The sequence below is a fragment of the Myotis nattereri genome (assembly GCF_964212035.1).
Source record: "Myotis nattereri genome assembly, chromosome: 2".
In the NCBI taxonomy this organism is placed as follows: Eukaryota; Metazoa; Chordata; class Mammalia; order Chiroptera; family Vespertilionidae; genus Myotis; species Myotis nattereri.
In genome coordinates, this window is record NC_138076.1 from 38,026,905 (window position 1) to 38,047,883 (window position 20,979).

The 20,979-nt window shown below is 36.5% G+C and overlaps 1 protein-coding gene across 2 annotated transcripts in view; it reads left to right on the plus strand.

The window, feature by feature from the left end:
- The window catches only part of FGF14 (fibroblast growth factor 14), a 569,134-nt gene that overhangs the window by 232,262 nt on the left and 315,893 nt on the right, over window positions 1–20,979 (plus strand). The gene's annotated exons all lie outside the window — the stretch shown is intronic.

Sequence of the window (20,979 nt, forward strand, 5' to 3'; positions counted from 1 at the left end):
ACAGCCAAGACAGAGTTGGTATTGACCTAGGGCTCTGGAAGGAATCAAGCTAACCCCTGCCAGCTGGATTTTCCATGGCCATCTCTGCTGCTATCAGAAGTCCTCATGTCTCATTCTTCTCCTTGCTGTGGGACTTGTTAGGGAAATTAGATACTAAGTCCTGCCTCCTCTTGTTTTTCCAGAATCTTCCTAAACTTCACCATTACATGAATACTTAGCCTTTCCCTCCACACGAAATCCATTGAACCCAAAAGAGAAGCAATTTTTGTCATGCTTTTTGGGGATGGGAATCTCTTAAACACAGTTTCTTTGGGGTTTAAAAATAATTTTGAAGTCAATATGACTATATCAGGTTAGTAGAAACATGGGTTAAAGTTCAACTATTTACTTAAAATTGGTTTTCAGATCCAGAAACTACTGGGCCTGTATAAGCTGCCTTTTATCTCTTCAGTGGGTCAGTTTCTTATAATACTAATGTGTAAAATGAAAAACAAGAGTGCTGTTGTTTTTTTCTTGAGGGAGGTGGCTTGGTTATATTTTAGTAGATGGTCATGATAGGTTTCAAAATGTTTGCCATGCCCTCTCTGTTTCCTTGAAGGTTTGTTGATGTTAAATACTTATAGAGATATAAATATAGATAGAGTAGATACGTACATTTACATATAAATTACTAATATATATTAACATATATTATTTATATCTAATGCATCATTATTAACATTATAGATGTGTGTGTGTGTGTGTGTGTGTGTGTGATATTTGTGTATTAAATGGCAAATATCAAAGTCTTTGTAGGAAGAGTAAGAGTACTTCTGTCACATAGCAGCAGGTTGTGCCCCTCTCCTCATACCTCTGAAATTCATCAATACCAAGAAATCCTATAGGACAAAAAGCATTTGAAAGTATTTGGTGGAAGAAACTCTACCCTGGGGCTCTGATTTGTAGACAAGCTGTTTCAGAAAAAGCATACTTAGTTCTATGTGGATGCGTGTCAGTGGGAGGATAAATGTGTACCTATATCATAATCAACATTTCCTGTGGACCTGTCCCTGTTATAGAAATGAGCCATGGTGGAATTTCAGGTTGGCATCAGGAGGAAAGTGACAAAATCTGGAGCGCAAAAGGAAACAGGGTTTGAGTAGAGGAAAACGTTTTCACGAGGTATAAGGTTTGTTGGTTGTGGCATGGAAAATTAAAACAATGCTATTTTAGAAGGAAACATCAGAGGGGACTAAACTGAGCAATTCTATGAAAATCTCTAACTCATTTATAACCTTGAAAATTGGTGTTGTAGATAAATTTCAATAAGATGAAGGCAATCTATCTTGGAGAGATTCTCAAATTAGCAATTTGAAACATATCAGGGGGGAAATCTTGGTGTAAAAGGCATAGAAACTACCAACCTGCTATTTTTATACAATTCATTGTGGCATTTTTTTTCATCATTGAATTCACATCATTATGACCATTTACCTTGCTATCCTTTTTCTACCTTAAAAACATCTCAGCAAACTTTGTGCTCAGTTTGTTCTGTTTTTATTTCTAGTAGAATAATTAGTTCTAGAATATTCTTCTTCCCTGTAGAATACCCCAAAGTAATGGGAGGCATCAAACCTAACCACATTTATTAGTATTTGTGAAGCACCCAGGGTGAAAAGATTTGGGAGCATTTGCCTTTTCTGGGGAAGTTGTTTTTCTTACTTTTTTTTAAATGAGTAAAACAATTGGTGAAGAATGAAAGTATCCTACAAGTCTGACTCAAGCATATTATTGTGTGAAGATACCAACCAAATCATATCCTATTTTTACCATAGTGCTGCATTTGCTAAGAAGATATGCAATGTATACCTGATAGTTACAAGATTTAGAATCAGTTTTGTGGACTGTGCTGATTTTAGGTGAGAATTACTCCAAAGATTCTAAGTGTGGTTTAAACAACTATAGTTTTGCCAAATTATGGCATTTTTTGCCATGTTGCTGTTAACAGTATTTTTATGTTAGCTTATTCTTTGATAATAATTTAACTTCCATAACTTTGTATGTCTAAAATTTTATGAACCAGAAATATTTCTTATTCTCCTCATATATGAATTTTTGGGGATGGGGGTAGGGGAGGGGAAGAGAACAGAAAAAAGTGGTTCATGGTTAAATGTGGGTATATTTTGATTTTTCTTTTCACATTTAAAGAAAACATGCAATATCTACATATCTTCATTCAGACACTGTTCTAAATAATGGAATTTTGTCATTTTCAAAACCCCTTTCCGCAGAAGACAGCCTTATTTGTGCCCTCTAGTGGTAGATGCATAAATTTTCTCAGTAAGTTAGAGAACGCTGACTTTTTCTTTCAGTACATAATGATTCAGCATCTAAATAATTGAATAATGTTACCCATACACACACTTAGAGAAAAAAATCTTATGTAATTGAGTTTTATATATTTTCAAAATGCATCAAAATTATGGATTGAAAAAATAAACCACCATTTAGCTAGAGAAAGATCTTAATTCACAAAAGTATATTTTCTCATGATTTCTATGGTTCATTTGTTCAGCAAAATTCTGTGATTCTTTGAGGAAAAGTAAGCACATTTTCCAAATGCATTTTTTCTTCTAAGAATTCACTTTATGAAAAACTCTTCTAAGTTGTTGCATTAATCCATAACCTGTGTCTTATTTTTGTATTGATGATTATCTTGAAAGAACTGCATGGAAAAAAAAACTTTCTTGTTTCACATAGCAAGAGTGGACTCTCTTAGAAAATATCTGTCTATATAGAAATAGATACTGGCATTATGGCTCTGCTAGACTTCTACTGGATTGTCACCCTGTTCTTTTTCCTCTTCCTGAAATTGCCGCTGCCTTCATCTGAAACATCTATTTTCTTACATGCCCAAAGTTATTATAGGAATGGACTCTTTATTTAAACCAAGCCAGTAAGAATCCTCTCCTAGGGTTTTCGAAACTAGAACTGAGAAAGAGCGTTAGTGTATGTCTAGTATAGGAGACACTAAAACATACGGAAACAATGGTGGCCATATTAATTGCTAAATTTTAGTAACAGATGGTAAGTCAAGGATATATTCCTGATTTCTACTTCTACTGGCATCCAGCTATCTGCCCTTTTCATATCCCTATAACTTTTGTACCTGTTTTTAATCTGTCCTTGGATTTTGTAGTCCAATAAAATCTTCGTTGTGCTTAGGTAAATTTAAATTCAAGTTTGGTTTCTATCACTTTTCACCAAACTAATATAATACTACAGGGTATACTGTCAAATTTTTCTTCCCAAATTTTCTCACATACCATTTTATAGATTGATCAATGAGAGAGAAATTGGAGGCATAATTTCTGCTAAAGTAGCAGGCAGTGACCCTCACAAACTTACGATGTGTTGCATGTTCATTACAGAGGTTTACAAAGTCCAATTTCTGCCTCTTCACTCCTAATTAAAAGCACCCCAACCCTCTTATTTAAATACCGATAGTATTATTGCTTTCTCACTCTCCCTTACTAAGACTATGCAATACTAAATTACAAGCACACTGGAGTTTGTTTGTTACAATATGTTACCTCTTCCAGGTAATTTTTAAGCCTTTTATTTCTAAAATTGTGGAATGGTAAACTTTGTCTTTTTTTTTTTTCAAGTAATTTTGGAAAGGAGAGGAGGAAAAGTATAAAAATATTTGGGTTGGTTGAGGGCATACTTCTTTTACCTCTGAACTGATCCAACACTAAGTGTATGTCTAGTACATAGAACATTGATAAGTTTTAGTGAAACATATTAGCAATGTTTATTGTGTATATATGCCAGATGATATATAATCATTTTATTTATAATAAGTTTTAGTTTTTACAACTTTTCAAGGCCTCCATTATTATTCTTATTATAAATGAGCAAAGTTAGAGAGTTTGCCCAAGATCATACAGCTAATAAGAAGCGGAACTGTTCATAAGTATTTCTACTCTGTCACAATTTTCTACCAAAGCATCAAACCTGGATAAGTGATCAGTTCAGAGGATCTTAAAGATTTTGGCCTAAAGCCACCACCTTAAAACTGATGTTGCTTAAGATATGCATATAATAAAATTTGTGTGAAAATTTCACTCCACTAAATTCAGTACAAGACAGTGACAGTAAATTGAAACAATTACGCTTATGAGACATTCTTGGAAGGTATGCCATGCTTACCTACGGCTCAGTTGTTAGCAGGCTACCAGGCTGAGAGACTGATGGCTGAATTACTTCCAGTAGCTGGCCAGTTCTGAGCACCAACCTGCTGTGGAAACATTTGTGACACAGAGACTTCCGGTCTTTCCTCCTGTAACTGATTGCTTTCGATCGTCTTACTGCTCTGCCCAAGTACCCTCTGACTCTGTAAATTAAGAGTCTGTTCTTGGTTTGATCCTTCCATCGTTAACTAGGATTCTTTTGCCTCCCCTTAACAGTAATCAAGCAGTCATCCATGGGGCAGAGCTTCTGGGACATAGCAGGTAATGATGGGGACAACTTCTCTGGATTAGCAATATAACCTTACCATTTTTCAATGACTTTAGTAAGCACTTAACATATTTCATCTCTAATATTCACACTAACTCTACCAGGTAGGTGTTTTTTCCCATTTTATAGATGAGGAAACTGAGACTCATAGGAGTTACAAGCTTTTGAACGTCTCTAAGTTCCAGTTGGAAAAACCAAGATTCACACTCAGGTGTGTTGACCTCAGGGACTTTCTATCTTGATAGTAGTATCTGCCTTTGCCTTCAAAAAAGGCCACAGGGGTTATTTGAGTGCATTACACAGGTGGAGCTTACAGCCAGGCTGTCAAAGGGAATTAATTATACAGAGTACAGGGCAATAGAACCATGATTTTTGTCTGACAATGTATGTAGTGATAAATAATTGAAAAGCATGTGGTATACAGGAAGATTGTGAGTTTTAAATTTGATCATGGATCCTGGAACAATTACAAAGTAAGAATTGAAAAATTAAAAAGTGGTTTAGCTGTATAAAAACACCACCAATTACAGTCATTTATGTAAGCTGCTTACCATTTGTGAACAGTTCCTATGGCTCACAATAACTATGCTTCATATAATGGCACAAGCCATTCTTGGATTTATACTCCTGATTTCTAGAAATTAGTTTCCATTTCAGTAAGTCCCACTACTCCATTCAGGGACAAATGTCTTCTCCTTGGTCCTGCTCAGGCCACTAGAGGGCTGCCTCAGGTAATGAAACACTAGAGGGTTTGATGCCTCACAAAGTACCCAGCCCTCCACCTTTGACCACTCCTGCTGTTGCCACACTGGTGTTGTATGGCAGGCACCTAGCTCTCCACTGTTTTTGCCAAGTGAACATGTAGGTTCTGAATTCCCACATTGCAACTAGCAATGAGAAACTGTGGAGGTGTCTTGTGATAATGAGGACAGGTTTTGTTTTATCATGTCTCCTTTCTCACCTTTGGACTCTCCTCCATGTGGCAAGGGACAGTTCACTTTCCCCCATAATGACATCTCAATAATACTTCATTGTCTGGGTCAATCTGAAATATGAATTCCAGGTTAAGTACTTTTTGTCCTTGTCACCCTAGCTTAAAGCCAATCAATCTCCTGTGTTAACATGTCTTATCCCAGAACTCACACCTTTCATTGACTGACAACGAGACCATCCATTCCTTTCAAAGTCTCAACCCACCTGATGGGTGGTACCCAACCTATGGCCCTAACAAGACAATACATCATAGTAAAATATGTGTTGAGTTTTCAAGGTTTATGTCATCAGACTTGAAGGATACTGATGTATGATGACTATGCAATTCATTCACTAAATCAAGGTATTTGGGAGTGAATAAGGAGCTATTAACAACTATGTCAGGAGAGTGAACAACAACTCGTATGTATGCATCCTCCTACAAATTTGGGATGTTGACAGTCCAGAACAAGTGGGGTTACACCCAGCGTAAGTCCATTTCTTCCCAAGAACTTACCCAGGACACACCAAGCCTATGAACAAATACCTTGGTTGCGTATTATTTATTATGATGCAGGAATCTAAATTCTAGACATCTGTGAGCATGCAGCCTCCATATATTCTTGCTCAAATAATTTGTTTATCCAGAGTGTGTCTCTAGAGGATATGATGACAATTTGTGAAGATAGAAAACACTGTTTAGTCATAAATTTTGACTTTTAACCTTTGTCCTTTATCTAGATTTGGTTGCCAAGAGAGATAGAAGTCTGAAATGAGGCTGCTTCAACATAAATACATTGCGATCATCAGAAAAACAATGTAAAAATCTAGTTTATTCAAGAGTGTCAGATAGACAGTGGGTGCTGGAGGAATGATCATGCGGCTGTATAACAGCTCAGAGAAGCAATGGCACCATGCTAGCAACCGTTATTTTGTTTTTATCAGGAATAAGCCAAATATATATGAGCTAGTTAAGGTAATAATCATGGGAAAGGATATGTTACTTTTTTTGGCTTTTTTCCCCCTAACTGGACACAATAAACTTTCATATTAATATTAGTCATTTTTATTGGATTATTTTATGTGCTCAATCTCAGTTTATTTCTTTTTTTACTTAAAATATATTTATTTAACCCGTGGGCTGCTTTAAAGCTAGCCTTGCTGTCTGTGTTGATCCTAGGAGAACTACTTCTGGCAGGACCATTCTGGTTGCTATAGTGCTTTTTGAAATTAAAGTTTTTTGGATTAGAGGGCTTATTTTTAAGGCAATGTTGTGGGTGTATTGAAGTTGACTATATTCTGTGTGTGTGTGTGGGGGGGGTTGTTGGTTAATAAATGAGGCAGATTAGTTAGTGTAACAATCATGAGATCAAACTTGTAATGAGGCTACCTGATTTCAGCCTTCAGCTCTGCCACTTAATGTGATCTTGGACATGGTATTTGAACTTTCTGTAACTCAGTTTCCACACCTATAAAATAGAGGTAATGATGATTATAATAATTTCTACTTCATAGGGTTGCTGTTAGGATTGCATGGTCTAATAAATGCATAATAAATAAGTTGCATTCCAGATATTAGTACTATTTTTATTGTTAGGATGTAAACTGATATGTAATGGAGTATTAAAAGACTATTGTTGGCTAGAGATATGGGTCATAATGTGATATATTTCCCTTTTGGAGATTTTACTTCTTTCAGGGAACCCAGCTCTGCAAAGCAAATGCATTGAGATCCATTGAAATGAGAGGAAAAGAACTAGAGCAAAAGTCTTATTTAAAATTCCACTGGAATCGAGCTTCAAATCCCACATGTAGAGAAGTGCTGTTTCCAGGCAGTTTTGTAAATATCATAGATTTCATTATGGAACTGCCATCCAAAATCCTACTATCTTACCCATTTTATATTACCCTTTATGCTAGTCTTAATAATAAAAAAAACCCAACCAGTTAAAGAATTTTTTAATGAAAATTAAGAATATAGCTCAGATAAAGCTCTGTTGTAATTGCTTTCCTGCAAACCTGCTATTTGTCTATATGACATGTAGAAACTAAATGCCATTGAGCTTTTTCGTAGTGCAAGTGGTCTTAGTTTTAGATAAGTGGCTTGATACCAGATCTCCGTTGAATCTGATAGAAGCAAAGATTCTAAGAGGAAACAATTGTCATATTTTTTTAGCCTGCGTAGAAACAGTTTCTAAGAAATTCCTTCTGTGATTGTTATTTCAGAGAAACTTGGTCCATGGATTCATTGAAATGGTTTGCATTTTAGAATTTAGATATATCTAGGAAATATTTGTACCAATGGAGGGTTTTTCATTTGATTTAATGGAACAGAGTGCAGAATATCAGAGGGAAGGCGAAGGAGGGTGGGTGGGTGGAAGGTAATCAGCCAAAGACCTTGTATGTATATATACATAACCCATGGACACGGCCAATTAGGTGGTGAAAGCCCGGGGCAGGGAGCTGAGATGGGTTGGAGGGGTTAATGGGAGAAAAAAGGGGACATATGTAATAATTCAACATTAAAGATTAAAAAAGATAAAAAATAAAAAGCCTTAATTTAAACAACTTTGTGAAAGATAACCACAAATCATAAATTTTGACTTCCATTTCAGATGCCATTTCAGTCATTATTAAGGAACATTCTTAACTTTATCTTGCGTTTCAGCATGGTTCCCCAAACAGCCACTATTAATTAGACCAACTTGTCATTGGAGAGGAAACCTCTTTGCCAGGTTACACTGTGAGTTTGTCCTCACAATTTCTACACCAAGGTGATTAAGACTGTTAACTCTGTCATGTACAAAGGCATAAATCATAAGACAGGTTAAATAAATTTGATGCCCTTGATTACTTTAATTACTGAGTTCCTTGGGAGTATGTATGTGTGCCTGTGTGCATATGCCAGTCATAGGGACTGCTTTTCTGTCTACTTTACTTGATTATCTGGACGTGGCAGATACATGTTTGTGTCATTCTTCTTGAGCACATTCAGGAAAATTTCACAGGTCTGGTCAAGTGATGTTGGCTGGGGATCTTCTTTCCCACTGGAAAGAGTAAGGTGGCATGGAAAACAGGACTGAAATAATCCAGAGCTTGATTCATTCATTGCTTTTATTTTTTGATGCTTCAGATATTTGCTAATTGTGCATTTTTCAGAAAGAAATTAAGGAAAGCATGTTGTGTTCACTATCCCATAATCGATAGTAAGGAAACATGTAAACAGTCCACTCCCTCTGCACTGTGTCAGGCTGTTCTGTGTTCATGACATACAGAAGTTACACACATGCTTTTTTAATGAGGCCCAATAAAACTGTTAACTAATTAAGCCTGTCTCCTTTAAGTCAAGTGTCGGTTAACAATTAGTTGATCAAGAAATGATGGGACTATTATAACTAAATTTTCAACTTAGTGAATCATGATTGATAGATTAGAATTATTTTTTTCTCTCTTTTGGGGAAATGCTACTTTCTCAATTTCTAAAGTCTCTTTATATATTTTTCTCTACAGAAGAGTAATATATACCATATATTGTCATATATAGTCTTCCATAGTATAGTGGATATACACTGAGTGGCCAGATTATTATGACCAGCCAGATTATTATGACCACCTCATCAGTACTTCATCGACACTTCCAAAAATACTGAATATTGAAAACTTTCTAAGCAAATACTCTCAAGGTTTTATTATTATTTGCATAATTAATTCACTTCATTGTTCTGATGGGGTGGTCATAATAATCTGGCCAGTCATAATAATCTGGCCACTCAGTGTGTGTGTGTGTGTGTGTGTGTGTGTGTGTGTGTGTGTTATACTTTAATATGTATATAAGAAAACTGATTTGGCATGGTCTAAATTATAGTCCACTTTAGTAAGACCTTGTAAATCTGATTCTTTTTTTTCTTTGAAGTGTAAACAAACTTTTCTATATATGCTTGACTAACTAGGAGAAACAATTCCAAACTAGTCATGTTATTCTAAATTTTATATAATAACTTCGAACAAAAAGCTGTTTGGAATAATTTGTCAGATTAAAAGCAGTACAGATATAAAATCACAAATAAAAACAATTACTTAAAAATAACACTCCCATTTAAATAGTATGGTGCTATGCTTGTGGGAAATTGTTGATGAAAATAAATGTGTTGAGAGTAAAAGTGAATGGTCAGCAATGCATTTCAATGTAATTGTAGGACATGGAATAGGAAAGGCCTTCTCTTTTGATGGTTTTGATAGCAGATGCTTCAAAGCTCCCTGCTGACTATATTTTCAGGGACAAATGCAACTGCTCCAATGGAAATGTATTTGGGTCAACAAAAACCTGAAAGTCTTTTCCAACAATTTTACAAAACATTTCATTGGTCATTTTTAAATTCAAATAAAGGCAAGTAATGCTATTCTTAGTAAAAAATAAATCATCTTGAGGGACAGAAAATTACTTATATCTCTTAAATAAAGTCTTAGAGTTTTTGTATCTACATCTGTTCATCATCACCTTTGATTTGGATCTCAGATTGAGTTCATCAGGCTTCAAATTTAATAGCTCTATATTAAAAATAGTCTTTGTAAGGTCATCTATCTATCTATCTATCTATCTATCTATCTATCTATCATCTATCTAATACCTATCTAGTACAGTATATATATAATTTATATATCTAGCATCTGTCTAATTTATTTAATCTACCTATCATCTATTTAGTTACTATTTTCTGCTAATATACACATCAACTGTTCTTAAATATACCAATATGTAATGTTTTGTGTGTATATGTTTTAAATTTATTAAAGTAGTATTGTGCTATAAATTTTTGTCTTTTTTTTTTCATGTTCTGTTTTGAAAGTCTTATCATGTTGCTGCTCTCTGCCGCCTACTGTTCTAAAGTGGGCTTCCAGTATATTCTACTGTTCTTCCAGAATATTCTACTGTTCTACCTACAAGTTCCTATTACCACATAAAAGGCCATGGTAAACATTTTCATTCATGTCTCTGATGAAATTTGTGAGAATATATCTGGGATATATATCCAGGGGTAAGATTGCTATATCTTAAGGCAAAAAAATTCTTAATTTCATAAATCCTGCTAATTTTACATCCAGAATTTATATGCACACATACATAAAAATTCTTGATGCCTGATATTTTTATTAACAGTTGATAATATTGAACTTTCTAAATTCCCTCATTTTGATGGTTCCAATGTATTATTTTATTATTTTCTTGTTGTAATATATGTTTCTGTGACTATTAGTGAGGCTAAGAATTTAAGTCTGTTTTAAATATTGGAAGAAAGACAAAATAAGATGTAGGATTACAATATGTTTGAAGATCAGAAAAAGTAGCAACACATAAATTAGCAATCTGTGGCCTAAATACTATAGGAATTTGGAGTCTGAGATTAATGTGTATTGTAGTATTTGACCAAGGTTTCATTTAGAAATTGGGATCTGGATATTGTGATGGTTTTGAGAAAAGAATCTAATTATAGGCCAGATAGCATAAGCAAGATCATGAGAGTGGGAATGAATTGACCATATGTCTGAGGAGGTGAGCAGACCAGACAGGGACGAGCAATTCTTGCATTCTACTGAAATGAGTCTTTCTGATTGATTATGGATTGTGATTGTGGTTAATAATGAAAGTTGTATTGGATACAAATGACATAATTTTAATTTATTATTTATGTTTATTAAGCTTCTACAATAAGCACAACACTATGCTGCACAAAATCTCAGTTCATGTTCTCAAGCAGCCTCAGTCCTGGGCAGAGATGGTCAGGTCACCAGTAGTAGGGATTGAGTCAGGGGCAACAAGAGCACAGATCTCTAGGCCATGGGGTCAGAGGAGCCTTCCCAGAGGTAGTTACGTCAAACTACATATCTTGAAGGTGGTATGTTATGATAAATTGTATCAAACTACAGATCTTTAGGGCAGATCCCAGAGCCAGAATGGTTAGTATCCAGTGGCTGATGGAGACACTCATACATCAACAGGTATTATGAGCCAACATTTTCTTTCTCCCTATAACAATTCAATGACAGGTTTTCACAAGTGAAGTGTTTTACCTATCACTCTTTGAGAGGCAGAGCTCCAATTCTAAGTAAGGATCCATAGCAGAATGATCCATGACAATGGCTCTCTGTAGGATGAGGAATTGTGACTTTCTTACACTTTTCTAACATTTTTACAATGAGAATGTAATATTTTCATAATATGAATGCATACATAACAAGAAAAGTTGATAAAGCTTTGCTGTCTTTAGAAAAAAGAAATCAATTGACTAATAAACCGGAGAACTAGCATGACAACCTTGGCAAATAAATTATTAGGAATGCAATACGGGGTAAGTGTGATCAAGATTATATATTAGACAATAATATCTGAGGGTTGAGTTTACCAAAAGAAGAAGCAGTCAACAGTTTAAAATTTTAAAAAGAGGTAAACTAAAAACAATCGCAACATCTGATGGAAAATATAGCAATTTTTTTTCTACTTTGAATTATTGGGATTTTATGTAGTTTGCTAAACTTCAAAAAGATAACCTGGACAAGCTGAGGCATGTTCTGAATACTAAAGTAAATAGAATAGTATTTCTAAGAGTAAAGAGTAAAGGAATTATTATTTTTAAATCTGTAGAGAAAAAGAGGCTAAAGGTAATATTATTATTTACCATCATAATCTTCCTTGGCTAAAATGGATGCTAAAAGATTTTTTTTTTATGAACACATATAAATACAGAAAATAGAAAAGGACAAAAGGTAAATATTGGAAAGCTTGGCTTGGTGTAAGGTATGCGCTAGCCCTGCAACTCTTGGATGAGAAGAGGCAAGAGTCTTTCCAGCAGATCAGATGATTGGACAGGTGACCAACTCAGAGTGCTTCTAGATGCGATTTTATACTGGTCTGTTCTAAGCAAAAGAGGAGTCTGATTTCCTTTTTGCTTTAAATCTTTTCGATTTCAACTAACAATTATTAGTATAGAAAATTGTCTTCCCCCAAAATTTTTTTTAAAATATATTTTATTGATTTTTTACAGAGAGGAAGGGAGAGAGATAGAGAGAATTAGAAACATCGATGAGAGAGAAACACGGACCAGCCGCCTCCCGCACATCTCCCACTGGGGATGTGCCTGCAACCCAGGCACATGCCCCCGACCGGAATCGAACCTGGGACCCTTCAGTCCGCAGGCTGATGCTCTGTCCACTGAGCCAAACCGGTTTCGGCTTCCCCCATAATTTAATAGATAAATGTTCCATTGTTTTCTACTTTTGCTATAACAGAACCCCAATATGGCTCTACCTCAACGTTATTTCCATCTTGGTGGTCAAAATTAATATTATTTTAAAAAACTCCATCTAATTTTCCACTCTATCAATTACTTTTACCTATACCATCTTTTGTCCCAGATCTTCATTTCATAGCCTACAGTAATTTTTCAGGTTTCTTTTTTAGTAACCCTGTTAATACTTTCAATTTTATTTTTTAGTGATTGTTAATACTACTGTCTGACCTTCCCTCTATTTTATGATGCATACCTTGTTCCCTAGAATTTACCTGAGATGAACAGCTCTCATTCTTGATTTTTACCCTCAAATCCTTTTCATGTCACCATTTTTTCTTATCCCTACTCCACTGCTATTCCTTGGATTTTGGAGAATTTGGCCCGAGAGTATCTTTTATCCACATGCAAGTCTGCCTAACTTTGAAGGTACTTTGTGTCCTGGAGAAATGTTGAATGATCATAAACAGAGCAGTATTTCTATTGACTAAGGTCACTTATGAATATGTTTTTAGGTCCATAAACACTTCTACTTTAAAACATTTAATTCACACAAATGACTGTTGTTATTGTTATTGTTTCATGCCTTTTATGTGCACAGACTTGCAGGAGTTCTTTAAAAATAAATCTAACACCAAGTCTCAGTATGCAAAGAGTTTAAAATCTGGTTGGGGGTGGGGAGGGGGAATGAGATTTATCAAAAACCACTTACCTTTAAAACTGTTGCTGACATCAGCTGCATGTAGTTCAAAAACTCCTTAAAAATGTGGAGTGATAGAGATCAACCAAAGGACTTGTATGCATGCATATGAGCATAACCAATGGAGACAAGACACTGGGGGGTAGGGAGGCTGGGGGAAGGTCAAGGAGGAAAAAAAAGGAGACAAATGTACTACTCTTTGTAATATTTTAAGCAATAAAAAATGTGGAGTGATATGAACACAGAAAAGTAATGGGGGTGGAGGAAAAATAGGAGGGCTTTGAAAGCTCATATTGTTTGAATTTGAAAAAGAGCAAAGCTTTGATCATCTGGGTTTAAAAAAATTATTATCATTTCTTTCTTCACTTCTTGATGTTCTGAATATCAGTGTCTCTCAAGAAAAATCAATTTTTACTTAATCTTCCTCTCTGGGCTAAATTCCTGTATCAGCTGCATTATATACATTTTAATGAATTGCTCTAATGCTTTTCTCTAATCTTTTTCTTAAACAAAATTTCATTTTCTACCTTTATTTTATTATTGATTAACCTTTCATTCTTCCTCCTGCCATCTTTGTAATTTTACTTAGCAAAGTGCTTAAAAGGAAAATGCAGCTTCTTTTCAATCTAATAGCAGGCATGGTCGGCTGCATATGACCTAGAAAACTGTTACAGACCTGATTTTTTGATCTTCAACAAGTCCTTTAATCTTCCTGTTCTTTGGTTTCAGTATACTTACTGGTAAGCTACTTGACATGGAGGTATCTTCTTAATTAGTTTATTTTTACCAGACTTGCCCATTATCCCTCCCCTCCCCTCCCCTCCCTTCCCCTCCTCTTCCCTCCCTCCCTCCCTCCCTCCCTCCCTCCCTCCCTCCCTCCCTCCCTCCCTTCCTTCCTCCCTCCCTCCCTCCCTCCCTTCCTCCCTCCTTTCCTTCCTTTCTTCCTTCCATTCTTTATTTTTTTCATCTTTCTTCTTTCTTCACCTTCATCATCATCATCATCATCTTTTTCTGTATATACATTTAAAAAAATGCTTCAGACTTTAGAACCAAATCCCAATTACTTGGTGGCATGAAGCATTCTGGTCAAGTGAATTTTATGGGTGACTCAGCATCATTTGATGGGCAGTAGGATAGATTCTGGAGTCAAGGAATCTGAGTTTGAACTCTTGCTGCCTCTATAGACTTGAGCAATTTAATTAAACTTTATCTTATGTAAGTTGAAAAAAATATATTAATACCCATCTCACAGAGTTATTTGGGGTCAGATCCACTAATAAATATGAAATATTTAAAAGCGATCTTGGGGCATTTAAGTAATTAATCCATACTTGCTGTTGTTATTATTAAAAAGGTTTAATTCAAAATAATTTAATAGTCTTTCCAAAACCAAGTTGCTCATCTCTTGCCAGAGGGGATATAACTAAAACTATTATCACCAAAATGCTTATAAAAAGTTACTTAGATTTTCAGCATGCTATCTAAAAATAGTCAAGGTTCACAAGGACTGAAAAATATTCATTGGATTTAACAATAAAGTAAAGGCTGGAAATCTTGAAGGGAAGTCGGTTAAAAGGTAAAAAGGGCTTTTTCTAGTGACTATATGGAAAGATTTACCACATAAGGTGAAATACTCCTGCTATCATCATATCTGTAAAAGTGGAGAAAGTGGATGTAGACAGACGAGAGCTAAGGGCTTACTGTCAGAAATATCTAAGAGAAAAAAAGGTCAAGGGAAGGGATGTGGTGAGACTTTCAAGAGAATGAACGACGTTTGAAGAGCCATAATGGATAATAGGAGTGAACACCAATAAGCTATACTGATAGTTTTACTTGTTAGACATCTTGAATTTCATTTTTATTTGCCTTTATGCAGAAGAGACAGACCTTTAATTAGGAGCTAGATGGCATTTATACTTTATTAGCTGTGTTAGTGGTTCCCTTATATTCCCACTCCCAATTCAAAGACATACTCCTAAATTTTATAGGAGTATTTGGGTATATACATTTATATACTTAAGAACATTTTCATAGAAAAATACAAGAGTGTATAGATTAATATAAGCAAATATTTCTACTCAAATATTCAACAGCCTATAGCATATAGTACACAGCAACAGAATATGATTACAAATTAAAACTAAATTAAAAATCTGGGAGGGAAGGTTTGGCAAGGTTCAAAGGATTATAATTTTCCTCTGCACTGGTTCTCATTATAAGTAGTATTAGTAAACAATGAATCAAAATAGAATCCCATTTTCAAAATTTTTGGTATTTATTGGTAAATAGAATTTTTTGGTACATAGAAAAACTAAATGTTTTAGATACCCATATATTCTTGAGATGGACGGGGCAGGCGGGGGGGGGGGGGGAGGAAATGGGCAAAGGAGACTTTGATAACACCACTATTTTTTTTTTTTAAATATATTTTATTGATTTTTTACAGAGAGGAAGGGAGAGAGATAGAGAGTTAGAAACATCGATGAGAGAGAAACATCGACCAGCTGCCTCCTGCACATCTCCCACCGGGTATGTGCCCGCAACCCAGGTACATGCCCCTGACCGGAATCGAACCTGGGACCCTTCAGTCCGCAGGCCGACGCTCTATCCACTGAGCCAAACCGGTTTCGGCAACACCACTATTTTTAACTGCCTTAAAAATTATTTTTATTGACTTCAGAGAGGAAGGGAGAAAGAGAGATACAGAAATATAAATGATGAGAGAGAATCACTGATCGGCTGCCTCCTGCACACCTGCCTCCTACATGCCCCACACTGGGGATCGAGCCTGCAACCCGGCATGTGCCCTCGCTGGGAATTGAACCCTGCGTGACCAGACTCCTGGTTCATAGTTCGACGCTCAACCACTGAGCCACATCAGCTGGGCTTTATTGCCTCTTGACCAGATTTTCCACTGCTGGGCAATGCGCCACAGTAAGATTCCTGGTCGGTGAGAGGTATGCTTTTACTCTGAATTGGAGGAAGCAATGGCAGGCAAACAGATTAGGAGTGTGAATGAGACTGCCAAGACAGGTACTGTTTCAGGCAGAAGAATTTTAGAAAAGAGTTCCCCATGGTGCTAAGGATGTTGAACCTGATTCCCTTAAAGGCTTAAACCATTGATGCATGAGCACCTTGGGAAGTGTTTGTGTTTGCCTAGGGGTACATGTCCCCTGATTCATAGATCACTTTATGCTGCATGCGCTACAAGGCAATCCGCGTTGTTCTGTCAAATCTCTTATAGGCTTAGTAACCAAGTTTTTGAAAAGCTTCATTTCACCAAACTGAAGTTCAGAAGTGGATAAAAATTGCCAGAGTTCCAAAATTATGTATTACAAGGCATACCGGAGCTTAATCAAGAGAGAAAATTAACGGGACATTAATGTGTGTTGCTTTCACTCTGGAATAGTCCATAGCATAAGCTTCTTGAAATGGCTCTGTGCAGGCCTGGGCCACCTGATTCACTTGCCTCACTCATGACTGATATTTACTTTAACAGAATATGTTTTTAGTATAGATAAAGATGAAATCAGTACACAGTTAACTGTTTTACTTATTAACTAAACCCATAAATTACTTTCTGTATGTTAAGAAAGCACAGGCGTGCATTTTCTCTTAAACCAGTCCTGTTGGTAATATGTGAAGCTACTATTTATGAACACAAATAGAAATGTTTCCATACAACTATTTACCTTGTGATCATGTTCTTTAGGGATAAAGCTTTTTCAGTTATTAAGAGTGATTTAATGTTAGATCTTTTACAATCTTAGTGGTACATGCAAATTGATTTATCTGGTGTCACTTCATACTAAGTTGGTTCACTGAACAGAAAAATATTCCAGTTAAATGTTTCTTATAAAGGAATTTGTATTTCTCTAAAAGGTATTTTTTTGAAGCTGGACAACTTTTTAAAAAATATATTTGTATTGATGTCAGAGAAGAAGGGAGAGGGACAGAATGAAATTTGAATAACCATAATGGATAATAGGAGTGAACACCAATGATGAGAGAGAATCATTGATCATCTGCCTCCTGCATGTCCCACACTGGGGATCGAGCCCACAACCCAAGCAGGTACCCTGACTGGGAATCAAACCATGACCTCCTGGTTGGTACATCGACATTCAACCACTGAGCCATGCTGGCCAGGCCTGAACCATTTTTTGAGCTGCTTTTCAGCAGTAATCTTGTGATCCAATGTCAAAATCTGTTCACCTGTTTGAATGTAAAATATTATAGGTAGAGAACCTGTAATCAATGTATCTACTATAGTCTGGAACTTACCCCAATCTTCAATGAATGTTTATTGAATAAGCAAAATATTGATTATAATATGTGGCAGTATATATTGGCACTCACAATTATTAATAAATAATTACATTGATCATTTAAAATTAAACACAATCTGTGTTTAATTCAGTTTCTCATGATATTCTGACTACCTAACTCATCTGGCTGAGTGCACTGAAATGCTCTGAAAATTGAGTTTGAGTTTACAAAATGACAAGCAGCTCCCATTTAATATTTTCCATTTAAGAAACTACTGGTTCTGGATCATTGAATATATTGCAAGAACATTGTCAGCCAAGCCCTGTTGGAAAAACAAAATAAATGAAACAGTCTTCATGTCCCAGTTAGCTGTATTTAACATTGTAATATTTCATACTTTAAGAAATCTACTCTCCAATAATGCAGAAAACCTCTCCATTGAAGCTAGTGATTATCAGTAATAAAAATGCCTGTAAATGTTTTAGAATTTTTAGCAATTAGGAATTTATAAACAGCTATAATGAAACTAGATTCTTTTTCACCATCTTGTCAAATATTGGGAGGCATGTAAATGACATAAAATAGGTCAGTGGTTCCTCCTTAAAAAAATTTAATTGCCTCCCATAGAGGTCAACTATGGTCAATTAAATGATCAGGGGAAAATACCTAATTATTTCTCTAGACCTATTTAATAGTGGCAGAAATTTTATTCTTTTCTCTTGGAAAAACAAAGACTTTGCCTGAAGCAATGGAAAAATACTTTATTTTCAGTTAAAATGTGGAATTCTAACCTTCAGCAGCATATCATAACACAGCACCTTCGGGATACAATCATTACTTAATTGGCATTAAGAAAGGAGCCAACTAGCCTTATTTTCCTAAGTTGCTTAGCAAATGTCCTCTCAATCAAAACAGCGTGGTAACAGTTTGGCGAAGTAGGACCTTCTTACAGTAGAAAATAGATATTTTCCTTGCATAAATTATATCTTGCACATACCCTGGACTTGGATTTTAGACATAATCCTTGCTTGCAACCTAATTTGGATTCTGGAAATGTGTTTAATTCTTGACTTAATACCTAAATATCCCTTTGAGTTTGTAAATAGGGCACTGTTTCAGGGCTTATGCTTTCTGGGGCCAAAGCTGGTGGCTGCTGAAACCGCATTCTGTATCTTAGGGTTTTTAATGTTGCTGGAATGCAAACGCTTTTGGGAAATAGAACTCTTAAATTATAAGTCACTTCAAGCCAGGGGTAGTTGAATCAGTGCTGCTAATTGTGTGACCCAGGGCAAGTTACTGCAGCATTTTGCCTTCAGTTTTCCTGCCTGTGAACTGTAGTGAACATAAAATTCACTACTGTTATGAGTTATGATTATGGAGATATTGTGAGGATTAAATAGTTAAGGTGCTTAGTTCAGTGCTTGCCAAATACTGCTTGTTTAATAGATGCTGGTTGCAAATACTTTCATTGTTATATTGAAACTCCTTTGCAACCGCAGTACAAGTCCAGATCCTAGCTCATGGTGAAATTTTGTTGGTGAGTAGAATCAGTGGTCGGCAAACTGTGGCTCACGAGCCACACGCGGCATTTGGCCCCTTGAGTGTGGCCACAAAGCTTCAATCGCACTGTACGTGCGCGCCCACAGTGGTATTTTGTGGAAGAGCCGTACTCAAGGGGCCGCAGTTTGCCGACCACTGAGTAGAATGTTGATAATGCTGCCAATGACTGTTTTAGGGGAAAGAATGGAACCAAAGGAGCCTAGTGCTTGAGTATACTGAAGATAAATGTATTGTACTACAGCGTTCACTTTGGTCATCCCTGCTTGATGACTTTTATTTTGGGGGAGGAGGCTTAGTATGAGGAGGAGCTGCAGGGATGGCAAACAACAAAGGTAACGTGATAAATGGGACGATCCCTGCAGTAGGGAGCTGGAGAAATGAGATTGAACCTCAGCCTTTGTCACTAACTTGCTGGATGACCTGGGCAAATGTCCCTGGAGCCTGATAATGCAGAAGGACTTTGAGGAGCTAATGATTTTTCATTCTGAGATGATCAGTGACATCTGTGTTGTCCTGTGGCTGAGAATGGGAGGAAGAGCCTATGGCGGGGCAGATAAGAACCTAGAAGTCTTCTAATGCAGTGCTTCCCCAATGTTAAGTGCATGTCAGCCACGCGGAGACCTTGTGAAAATGTAACTTCTCCTCCAGCAGGTCAGGGTGGGGTTAGGATTAACCACAATAGCTTCTTTGTAAGAAACAAAGTTTAGGAGATCACAGGTATACCCTGCTTTTCAAAAGTTTGCTTTAGGCAACTTCAATTTACAAAAGACCTACATTAGCACCTGTTTTTGCTAACAGAAAGAAATTCCAAGAAGAATCTTACTTTTATGAGAAAAGCAAAAATCGCATTCAGCGTTTGTTTGTAGAGGGCCTTGGAGCGGGCACCCGGAAGTAGTGAGAGTGGCCCTGCCAAGCTCCTTCCCTGGGAAGCCATCTCAGCATCGAGCCACTGTATCTCTGAACTGTGTCTACAAGCATCTGTGCTTTATCCAGATTCATGCATTCACAGCAAGATATGTCCTCGGTGATTCCTTCTTCACTTCGGTTTAGGAAAGTTTTCACAGGAACACTCCAGTGTTAAATAGCAGGGGAAACCTGTATTTAGATGTTACATCTGGATATATCAGCCATATTATCACTCTTAAGTTTGAATGTCCAGAGAGGTGTCTTTCCAGAAATGGGTTATTAAATAAAGAAGCAAATTGGTGACGGTCCTCTTGCTTTCTGCATACAGAACCCTGGGTGCGTGATGCAGAAAGAAAGCCCTTATTTGCTGCTGATGAGGACACACAGAGCCAGCTAGTGGACTTGCAAGGCAGTTTCATCCAGTGTGCAGAATTAGGGCGGGTCCATTTGCGGAAGGACAGGAAATGCTGGAGATGGGAGTTAGTCCTTGCCCTGAAGACAGAGGGTCCACGATGCAATTTGGAGCGCACTAGCAGCGGTTCTCAACCTATAGGTTGCGAACAATGAAAATACAACCTGCATATCAGATATTCACATTACGATTCGTAACAGTAGCAACATTACAGTGATGAAGTAGCAACGAAAATAATTTTATGGTTGGGGGTCACCACAGCATGAGGAACTGTATTAAAGGGTCGCGGCATTCTGAAGGTTGAGAACCGCTGCCTAAAGGAAGTAGTAGCTGGTCCCCCAGAGTTGGGCTAATCTTTAGCAATTTCCTTTTGGTTG